The following is an 11,708-nucleotide window of genomic DNA, read 5'->3' as shown; positions in this document are numbered from 1 at the left end:
CTTGAGGGGCGTGCTCCATCTGCCTCCTTCATTACTATTCACTCAACATGACAAACATTTATTCACACCTACCATGTGCCAGACACCACAGCAGGCGTGGGGATTAACAGCTTTATCCCCCAAGGAGCACACAGGGAGCAGAAGAAACTGCTTGGAAAGCACCAGAACATTCTGGAACCACAGTTGAGAGATGCTTATTTGGCCTGAGGGGAGGATGGGGTGAAGAAGGCGGGAGGATGAACCAAGGGGAAGAGATGGTGTCCACGGCGGGCTGGTTAAGAGTCTGTGCAGGCGCTAGGGCCCCTTCCCGTCCCCCTCGGCGTGCCTGGAGAGGAAGCGGGGGCGGAGGCTGGCAGTTCCCCTGGGCCTGCGGGGGCTGCGTGTGCCACCCTCGCCAGCGCACGCACACATGTGGAGCCCAGAGCAAGCTGCGGCGGGGCCGAGGCCTCCCCAGCCCCAGGCCGGGTGAGATACAGGCGGCCTGCCTGGGAGCGGCGTGTGTGCATCTGGGTCCTGGCCCATTTTTGGAAAGTAGCTCAGAGGAAAGCAGGGCCTACTCTGCTCTGCTCAGTCCTTTTACTGTCCGTTTTCAGACAGCACTGTCAGCTTGGTTTTGTTGACCTTTTGAAAGCTTTCCAGGTATTTACTGGTTTCATATTTTACCTTTATGGGGAAGCCAGTGTGGAACCTGAGTGTGCAATGAAGACGTTAAGGGAGTTCAGTGTGGCCTGTGGGGGTGGCGGAAGCCCACCGCCTTCCCAGCCCCTGCGGGAAGTGTGTAGGGGGGCTGAGGGTTGAGGACGTGGTCCACCGCCGCTGCTGCTCCTTGGGTAGGGCAGGGGTGGGGGGCGGGTCTCTCACACCGGCCGTGGTTCTCACCAGTATCCTCCCCGCAAAGATGGTCTGGTTGCTTTCCACGTGGCACCTCATTTAATTCTCTCAGAAAGACCCTGAAGCGGTTAATGCTGCCACAGGTGACAAAACTGGACCTGGGCAGGGGGGCAGGGGGAAGTGGGGCACGCTCTCATCCTGTCCTGTGGGTTGAGGTGGGGAGAAGGGAGCCACGAGGGCGGCCGGGAGGAAGCGCTGAGGGAGGGCAGGGAGCGAGGAGCCCGTGCCATCGGGAGCTTATTTCTCCGTCAACTATCCACAGCCTGCCACCTCAAAGCACACTGGCAGAGGAGCTCTCTGACCTTGGGTTTGCCCTCGGACGGTACAACAATTCTAAGTCAGTTCAGTAAAGCTAAAGGAACTCTGACCCAAGGTCATGTGATGCTTGAAGAGCTTTCGCATCTGTTCCTACCGAGGAAGGAACACAAGACCAAAACAAAACACTGGCACGCCAGACTTCAGAAGTGTTGAAAACCCTTTCAAAGGTTATCACATCAACCAGGCACCCACGTCTCCCACGCAGGCGGAGCCAGGCTGGGTGGGCGGAGCCAGGCTGGGTGGGCGGGGCCGCGGCACCGGGTGCAGTTGCTCCCTGCGGCTACAGGTGGCAGCACGGAGGCCGGACGCTCTGCTGGTCCCTGAGCTATGAGCTCAGAGCTGTGTCTCCCTCGGTGTGGGGGCGGGAGGAGGTGTGTGTGTTGGGGGGAGGTCCAAGGGACCGTTCTTCCTCCAGCCCCACTCCTCAGCCCTTTTCCAAGATTTTCCCTTCGGAGGCGACTCTCCTGGAGTTGAGAATGCGTTTAGCTAGGAGTCTAGGCGGCTGCGCCCCGGGTGGATTTGAACCCACACCGCAGCCCTGTCCTCTGCGTAGCCCCTGGAGCGGGCAGGATGTGGGTAGAAGGCTGGAGCACGCACACTAGGTCACCCTCAGACATCCTTTGTGAAGATGGACGGACGGGGGATTTTTTAAGGGGGGGCTCATTGGGAGGTAGCGTTTGTTGCTGTGCTGGTGGGTTTCACCAGTGTTTGCTTAGTAAATTCTCCTAACCTTGCAGATGAGGAAGCCATTTGAGGGAGGTTAAGGGATTTGCTCTATTGCTCTACATCACATGTCTAGAAGGTGGTGGAAGGGGTGGCGGGGAGGAAGGGGCCACCTTGGGAGAGGACGTGGGGTGTCCACAGGCGATTTTTCTCCTGTGTGCTTTGATCATCGTCATACGGTTTTCAGGTGAATCTCCCATAGAGAGAGTTACTGACTTCTGTCCTCTCCCTTCAAGGCCCAGCTCGAGCTTCCTGGGACTCCTTCCAGGATGGCAGTAGCCCCCAGTGACCACTCCCTCTCCCAACACCTCCAGCACTTAAGACTGAGCCTCTCACATGGCCCGAGTCTGTGGGAGCTTTTCATCTGTGACTCATCTCTTTAGTCATCTGACTGCTCTTGGCATCTGATTATAAGCCCCTGGATAGCAGGGATTATGTACCGTTGGCCTCTTTGTGCCACATAGCATGTGCTCAAAAAAAAAATCGTATAGGACAGTAAGATTGCCCCTAGATGTCATCTCTGAACTCTTTGCCACAGTGGGAGACAGCAGTGGCCGGCCATCAGAGGCTTGTCTTTTTGGCTTTGGTGGGTGTGGCATGACTTTAGAGGCCCGGCCAAGATGAGCTCTTTAATTTGTTTTGCTTCAGCTAAGCGAGCTCACTCACATTCCCTAAGCATATATACACTGGGCGGGCTGGGGGGGTGGGGGTGGCTTGGAGCACACGGGCCATGAGGGAGAGCTGCCTCTGCCTCCACAACACCCTTTGCATCACACACAGAGCCCAGCTGATGAGGGCGAGGAGATGGCTGGGTGGAAACCAGGCCCAGGGAGGGTTTCCATCAGTGACTGGGGTTGGCGGCTGAAGATTCCGGTGATCACTAGGATAATTATGTTAATATCACTGTGCTGTCTGTGCAAGACGACCTGGTTTTCAGAACTGCCCACTGTCTGCTGTGTACTTACACCAGAAAGGGGTGGAAGTGGAGGATGTAATTGCCTCTTTCCTTGGTCTGTAAAGAACTCCAAACTGGGAGCAAGTATGCGATTCAAACAGGGGCATCCAGAAAACCTCCTGCCACGCCCATCAGAGATCCCACCTCTCAGCCTGGAGTGGATACACACTCGGCCTGGCTCTGAAGACCTGCCTGAGTCTAGTCTGGGGCCAGCTCTACCAACAAGCAGGTGTGTAGCTCAGGCAGCTGTGCTCAACCTCCCTGACCCCAGGCTTCACCTCTAATAAAGTAGAAATCGTGCCTGCACTGCCTACCTCACAGGGTTTTGGGAACTGTAGATGTTAGAATTTCAGGGATTAGGAATTATCGACCCCATTCACACTATTCATGAGGCCCAAAGAGGTTAAGTAACACGTCCAAGGTCACACATCTAGTGGCAGAGCTAGACCTCAGGTCTTGTGGCTCCCGTGTTCCTTGTTGATCCTCTTATTATTGCATGTATCATGCTTTATTTGTTTACTTGCCCATCATCCACCCAGAAGTGTAAGCCCCTAGAGGGCAGGGATCCACGCTCACTCCTTTGTTTCTCTAGCGCCTGGTACATACTGAAGGTGCTCAATAAATGTGTGTTGACCTAAACTGACCTTGACTCCTAGTTCAAGTGCTTCTTCTTCTACACGATGTTGTCTCTGATCTCAGAAATCTGCACTGCCAGTCCAGCTGCCCACAAAAAGTATGAAAACTTGGAGATGTCTTAGAGAAAAAGATAAGATGCTCAACCGTCTTGCAATGTGCATTAGGGTCCTATAGTCTAGAGCACAGAATCCGTTTGAATAAAGACATACACATCTACGACAAAACTGAATAGCAATGAACACTAATTAAGAGCTTGTTAGGGCCAGCCATTGTGCTAAGCATTTCACATACAAAGTGCCTGGCCTATAGTAAGTGCTTAAAAATTATTATCTTGTTTCACTATGATGTAAGTTGAATAGGGTATTAGAGTATGCTAGCTTCTGTAATACCCGCATTTCAGAGGCTTACCCAAGTAAAGATCCCTTTCTGGCTCACACCACAGACTAATGCAGGTCAGTGACAGGGAAAAAAAAAAAATCGTTGCTCCATCCGGGGCCTTTGAACATAGAGGCTCACACAGGATGTGTTTTAGGGTATGTGGTAGATGCGGCTGTCATGCACTGAGAATTTTCCTTTCCTTCTGAGTACATGGTAGGATTGTATTTCCTGGTCTGTTTGAAGGTAGGTGTCAAGTGACACCAGAGCTTTAACTGTGGAAAAGTGACAGATGTCATTTCCAGGCGGAAACATTTAAGAATCAGGGCACACTTCTCCATATTCTCCCTCCCCCCAGTCATGATGTTTTGATTTGGAGGCTTCATAAGACTGAAGCATCTTGGGATGCTGAGTCAGTGTGTGGGGGACAAGTTTCCCAGAGAGAATGTCTGAATCTGCAGCAGACTGTGTAAGTGAGAAACAAAGCCTCTGAGATTTTGGGTTTGTTGTGATCATAGTATATCTTACCCTAGACTAGACAGGGGCTAGGCCTGGAGGTGGCACATATCCCATCCACAGTCCATTGGCCAGGATGGAAGGCTGAGAAATATCTTCCAGCTGTATGCTTGGATGCATGAGATTCTTGATTCTAAAAGTTGAGGATTTTCATCAATTTTGGAAGATTCATCACTTTTTTCTCTAAATATTTCACCTGCCTGACTCTTTTCTCTCCTTCCAGGACTCCAATTAAGGCTGTTTGAGATTGTCACACAGGTCTCTAATGCTCAAGTTTTTTTGTCTTTTGATCAATTTTACAAATCAATTTAATGAACTATGTGTTTTTAGCAATTTGACTCTTCCAACCAATGTCTGAGGTAGATCTCTCCATTTAATTTTTTAAAAATTTCAGCAACATTTTATGTTTTAAGGGTAGAGTTTTGCATATATTTTGTTAAATATTTTTATTTTTATGCTACAATAGATGAATTTTTAAAAAATTTCATAGTTTGTTGCTTAGTAAAAGAATATTGTTAAAATGACCACACTACCCAAGGCAATCTACAGATTCAGTGAAATCACTATCAAAATACCAATGGTATTTTTCACAGAACTAGAACAAATAACTTCAAAATTTATATGGAAACACAAAAGATCCCAAATAGCCAAAACAATTTTGAGGAAAAAGAACAGAGCCGGGGGAATCACACTACCTGACTTCAGACTATACTACAAAGGTACAGTAATCAAAGCAGTGTGGTACTGGCACAAAAACAGACATAAATCAATGGAACAGGATAGAGAACCCAGAAATAAACCTTTGCACTTATGGTCATATGGTCAAATAATCTACGACAAGAGAGGCAAGAATATACAATGGAGAAAAGACAGTCTCTTCAATAAGTGGTGCTGGGAAAACTGGACAGTTACATGTAAAAGTATGAAATTAGAACATTCTCTAACACCATGTACAAAAATAAACTCCAAATGGATTAAAGACCTAAATGTAAGATGGGATACTGTAAAACTCCTAGAGGAAAAACATTGGCAGAACACTCTTTGACATAAATAGCAGCGATATTTTTGGGATATAAAGTAAAGGAAATAAAAAATAAACAAACGGGGCCTAATTAAATTTAAAAGCTTTTGCACAGCATAGGAAACCATCAACCAAACAAAAAGACAACCCACCGAATGGGAGAAAATATGAAATGATATGACCAATAAGAGATTAATATCCAACATATATAAATAGCTCATAAATATCCAACATATATAAACAGTTCATAAGAAACAGCAACATCAAAAAAACCAAACAACCTGACTGAAAAAATGGGCAGAATAACTGAATAGACATTTCTCCGAAGAGTAAATGCGGATGATCAACAAGCACAGGAAAAGGTGCTTAACATTATTAGTCATCAGGGAAATGCAAATCAAAACTACAATAAGATATCACCTCACACCTGTCAGAATGGTTATCATCAAAAAAGAACAAAAACAACAAATGTTGGCAAGGAAGTGGTGAAAAGGGAACCGTCCTCATACACTGTTGTTGGGAATGTAAATTGGTGCAGCCGCTGTGCAAAACAGTATGGAGGTTCCTTAAACTAAAATAGAGCTACTATATGATCCAGCAATCCCACTCCTGGGTATGTATCCAACAAAAACAAAAACACTAATTCGAAAAGATAAGTGCACCCCAGTGTTAATAGCGGCACTATTTACAATAGCCAAGACATGGAAGCAACCTAAATGTCCATCAACAGATGAATGGGTAAAGAAGATGTGGTATATATATACAATGGAATAGTACACGGCCATAAAAAAAGAACGAAATTTTGCCATTTGCTGCCACGTGGATGGACTTGGAGGGCATTACGCTAAGCAAAGTAAGTCAGATAGAGAAATAAATACTGTATGATACTGTTTATATGTGGAATCTAAATACAACAAACTAGTGAATATAACAAAAAAGCAGCAGACTCACAGACAGACAACAAACTAATGGCTACCAGTGGGGAGAGGAGGGGGAGGGGCACCCTAGGGGTAGGGAAGTGGGAGGTACAAACTACTGGGTGTAAGATAGGCTACAGGGATGTATTTTAGGACATGGGGAATATAGCCAATATTTTGTAATAACTATAAATGGAATGTAACCTTTAAAAATTGTATTAAAGGAAACGATCAATTTTTGTACAATGATCTTTTATCCTGTAATCTTACAGATTGACTTGTTAGTTGCAGCTTTTTGTAGACTTAACAGGGATTTTAATTGCATGTGTATCCAATGTTTTTATTAAAGCATAACATGGGCCACCATGATTCCAGCTCCTGAAATCAATTTCCTTATTTCTCTGTCCAGCTGCTAAGCCAATGCCACGTATTTTATTCTAGCTGTTTACTACAACAGTACCTCACTTTCAGGAACCAAGGTCTATATTAGTCAGGATAGGCTAATTGCTGTGATAAACAATCCTAAAATTTCAGTGGCTTAAATATAATAAAAAGATTTCTTTCTTACTTTTTGTGGTTTTGTCCAATGTGGTTTTATTAGGAGGCCATAAAATCATTCAGTGACCTGGGCTCCTTCCATATGGTGGCCTCACGGTTCTCTAAGCCTTCAGAGTCCTTCATCAGCTCTCTCACACCTGGGCAGAAACTGAGGGGAAAGAGTGTGGATCAGGTCTGGCTCTATCTGCAAAGAAAGCTAGGAAATATAATCTAGCTCTGCGCTCAGCCAGAACAGGAAATGGCTTTGGGAAACATCCAGGCAGTCTTTGCAACATGTGGCAGTATTCCCATTTTACAGATAAGAAAACTGAGGCTTGAGAGGTTAAGTGATCTCCCAGCTTTTTACAGTCATAAACAACAAAGACTCAAATTGAACCCAATATGGCTGTCTCCAAAGCCATGCTCTGAATTGCTCTGCTATGGACAATGCCTTCTCTCCTACTGCCTCACTGGACTGTGCTATCTTAAGACCTGTAGCAATTTTTCCCCTTTAGAGGGGCTTCTTCCAAGGTTCAGGTTCTGACTTTTATTAATGGGTAATTTGTTCTCTTATAAGCATCCTGGTCCAAGGGCTTAGTCAGCAGCAGATAAACAGTCTGAGAGCCACTACAGTAAGACATAAGAAGACACCCAAACAGAATACAAAAAGACATAGAGGCAGATAACAAGCAGTTTATTGACAGGGTACCTGCCCTCCAGTGTTTTACAAGTGCTGTCAAATGCAAAGTGTCTCAGTAGAAGGGACCGGATCTATGCATCAGCGCGGGTAAAGAGAACAGTTGCAAACAGGAATTAGATGGTCTTCTTACCCAACCAACCTTGTCTTGCTGACTGATGCACAGTGAGCCAAAACTCTGAGATGTGGAAGCTCACAGCAGAGGCTTTTTCACAAGGCCGCCAAGCAGAGAACATGGGAGAAGAGTCTCAAATCTCAAACCTGCCTCAGGGAAGACGAGGGGCTTGGGATATTTTTGGGATGGCGAATAAAGAAGCACGGAGGTATGAGGCGTGGGTGCGTGGGGTTAGGTGATGGGGAAAAGGCGCAGGGCATCAGCATTCTGCGCAGGCGTAACTAAACTACAGGCCTCTGCAGGTGCCCAGCTGGAGCGTCCCTGGTCCTATCCAGTTTTAACCCGCTAAGTTGAACAAGACGCAGCTGCAGCTCTAAGTTCCTAGAAAACAACACTGACAAAAATCTTGCCGTTTAGGCTACGGATTGCTTGGAAGACATGCAAGCATTAAACGACCTTGATTAGGGAAGGCAGGTGGAATGGATTTGACTAATCATGGACGGTTTCAGTCTCACAAAACTGGAGGACTATCTGTCTCCTGGCTGTTTCTTTCCTGCAGGATGAGGATTAGGGTTGTTGCTGAACAGTGGGTTTTTTTTCCCCATCCTCAAGCAGTACCAGGCAGTGTAAGGAAAATGATCCTCTAAGGAAGAACTGTTAAAGGACGTTTGCATGCACCAACTTGGACATAAAGCGTGCCAGGTGGGGAGGGGGGGTCCAAGGCTCCTTCCTTAAAGCTGAGTACTGGCAGAAGGGAGGGACCGAACACCGTGAAGAGGTCATGAGGACACGCGCCCCCACCAGTGTTAACGTTTACACTTTGCTCTTAGTGTATTCTCTGCTTTTATACTTATTTGATATTTGCTTAAGCTTGGCTATTCCAGGGAAGAGTTAGAAAACATGTAAGTCAGACTCTCACAAAAAGTGTAGTACACCTGACTATTTGGAACAGGCTCTTGGGCACCATCCACTACCCAGCAACACGCCCCCAAAGCAAGGGGAGCTTGGTGACGTGGGAGTGCAATGGAGCAGGACTCTGTGGTCCTTGGCCCCCACCCCTGCCGTGTCCTCAGCCTGCCTTTCATCTGTGGGAAAACTTTAGCCAAAGAATACGTTTAATCAGAGAAATGAGAAAATGCAGAAACAAGGAAAACAATCAAAGGAGACCAAATAATCATAGTTTAGTCACTAAGCAGACTCAAGGACCTCTAGTTCCTCCTCAAGGGCTATAGATAATATTCTGAGCCACGTCCTGTGAGCTGTCTCATAGAGACCGAAACCCCCACCAGGTGGAAGACGTTAACCACATGATGACCAGGCTGTAGCCATGGCATAACCTGCCACAATTCCAAGGACTGGCCTCAGATAAATGGAAACAAACTGACCCCGGAGCTGAAGATTAACTGTACCTAAAACAATCAAGAGGAGGCTGGTCAGAGCACTGATGACCAATTTCAAGATGACCGTCAGAGCTGACTGTGCTGTTTCTGCATGCAGCCCCCTCCCTCTGTCTCTAAAAACCCTTGCCCCCTGATTGTCCAGGGGTGGGGTGGGGAGGTGGCCTTTGGACAGGCATGCCCCCCTCCGCCCCCTGCCCAACACACACACCAGTTGCTGGCATCCAAAATAAAGCAAACTTTCCTTTCCTCCAACCTGGCCTCTTTCATGGCTTGTGAGCTGCAAGCAGCCAGACCCCCCCCAACCTTTGGTTATAGGAGCCCCTCCCCCCAAAGCCGAAGCCCCCGTGCGCAGAGTCCTGAGCTGGCTGCGGGGGGAGAACACCATCTCTCTGTTGGCGTGGCCCTCCTCTAGGGGCTCTGCTGGGGAATAGTACTTGTTATGGGCGTCTGGAATTCGGCTTCCTGTTCATTATCAGTTCAAGCAAAGAAATTGTTTTTTTATTTCCCCAGTATTGAATATGCTTGGAGGAACATATTGACAGCAGTAAGTTTGTCTTTTCACTTTAGATTTAAATAACTTTCCAGAGACACTGGTGGTGAGATCCTTAAACATAGCTGCACTGCATTCCCCTGTTGACATGCTCTTGTCTTACTTGGAATATAGGGTCCACTTCTCCCTCCAATTCCATGGACTGGGATCCCTGGCAGTGAATTTCTAACTTAAAAAAAAAAAAGTATGTTGGAAGAGTTCTGAAGTTCTGTCAAAATCTTTTGCATGGATTTTTATGGAACTTGAATTTTGGCCGAGTTGCGTTTAACCTTGGCTGCATTTAGCGATTCTTACCTGAATTCTGGGAGACATGGAATTTGGAGGACGAGAAGGTCGGCTGATTGGATAATGAACACAGGCTGGTAGTTTGTTCATTTATCCAAATATTTCTTGACGTCTTACTCTGCCTGGCAGGGTAACAGATGCCCTAGACATAGAGATGAAAGACACATCCTTACCTGCAAGGATTTTATGGTTCCACGGGGAAGAAAAATCAGGAGAGAAAGGTTGACAGTATGGCACAGTGAGAATTACGCACAAGGGTTTGGGAACCTTGTGCCCAACCCTCCTGGGCAAGGGACAGATAACTCAGGCTGGTTCTTGGGGGCACAGGTGTGAGAAAAGCAGGAGGATCCCAAGTAGGGAGCGGATGCTTGACAAGAGGGAGCTCTGGATACAGGAAGGGGTGGGGTGGGTGGGCGCACGGCCCTACTTCCTCTGGGGCTGAAGGAAGAAAGATGTGCGAGGCACAGGTTTGTGGGAGGGGGTGGGGTTGAGGGAGCCTTGCGGTGACCTGGATTTCTCTAGGTTACTCTGGAGGGTAGGGGTTGGGGGTGGAGAGAGTGGTGCGTTTCCAATGAGCCACAGATGGAGCCGATGAGCACAGATGCTGGCCGGAGGCCCCTGCAGTTCTGGGAGTCTGGGTGGAGGAGCAGAGCCGTAGATGGTTGAAGTGGGTGCAGTAGGGAGCTGAGGGTACGGGTGAGAAGGTGGGTGGAGTTTAGGCTAGTTGGGGACCTTCTGAACCAGGAGGCACAGAAAATGGGGGCTCAGGAGCCTGGCAGTGCTCAGGCCCAGGCACACTGGCCATAGAAGCCAGGATAAGAGTGCAGGGTGAGGAAACTGGAGTTGCTGGGAGTGTAAAAGGGTGCAGCCGCTGTGGAAGAGTTTGGCAGGTCCTCAAAAAGTTAAGAATCAGCGTAGAATCCAGCAATTCCACTTTCAGGTGTATATCTTAAAGATTCAAAGCTGGGACATGGATGCTTACACACCAGTGTTCACAGCAGCATGACTCACAGAAGCCAAAAGGTGGAAACCACGGGCATATTCATCAACAGACGAATGGATAAACAAAATGTGGTATCTACATACCGTGGAATGTTATCAGTCTTAAAAAGGAACAAAATTCTGACACATGCTATAAAATAAATCGATGAACCTTGAAAACACTGTTGAGTAAAATAAGCCAGACATAAAAGGGTAAATAGTGTATGATTCTATTTACATGAGGTAGCTAGAAAAGGCAAATTCAGAGACAGAAAGTAGAAGGGGGGTTGCCAAGTAGAAGGGGAAATGCAGAGTTATGGTTTAATGGGTACAGAGTTTCTGTTTGGGGTGATGAGATTTCTAGAAAGAGCTAGTGGTGATGTTTTCACAATATTGTGAATCTAATTAATGCCACTAATGGTACACTTTAAGACATTTAAAAAATATTTATCTTTTTATTGAGGTATAGTTGATTTATTCATTTATTTGGCCATATAGTTGATTTATTCAATAATTTTTATTGAAGTATAGTTGATTTATTCACTTATTTGGCTTGTGGGATCTTAGTTCCCTGACCAGGCATTGAACCCATGTCTGGTGCATTGGGACTCAGAGCCTCAACCACTGGACTGCCAGGGAAGTCCCTCTAATGGTATACTTTGAAGTGGTTAAAGTGGTAAATCTTATGTACATTTTACCACAATATAAAAACTATTTTAAAAAATGATTGCTGGAAGGGTGAGGCCAGTGGGATGCGGAGTTCCTCATGGTGATGAAACTTCAGTGGGCAG

Source organism: Hippopotamus amphibius, chromosome 4 (genome assembly GCF_030028045.1).
Source record: "Hippopotamus amphibius kiboko isolate mHipAmp2 chromosome 4, mHipAmp2.hap2, whole genome shotgun sequence".
Classification (NCBI taxonomy): domain Eukaryota; kingdom Metazoa; phylum Chordata; class Mammalia; order Artiodactyla; family Hippopotamidae; genus Hippopotamus; species Hippopotamus amphibius.
Note: the sequence above shows the minus strand (reverse complement) of the source record.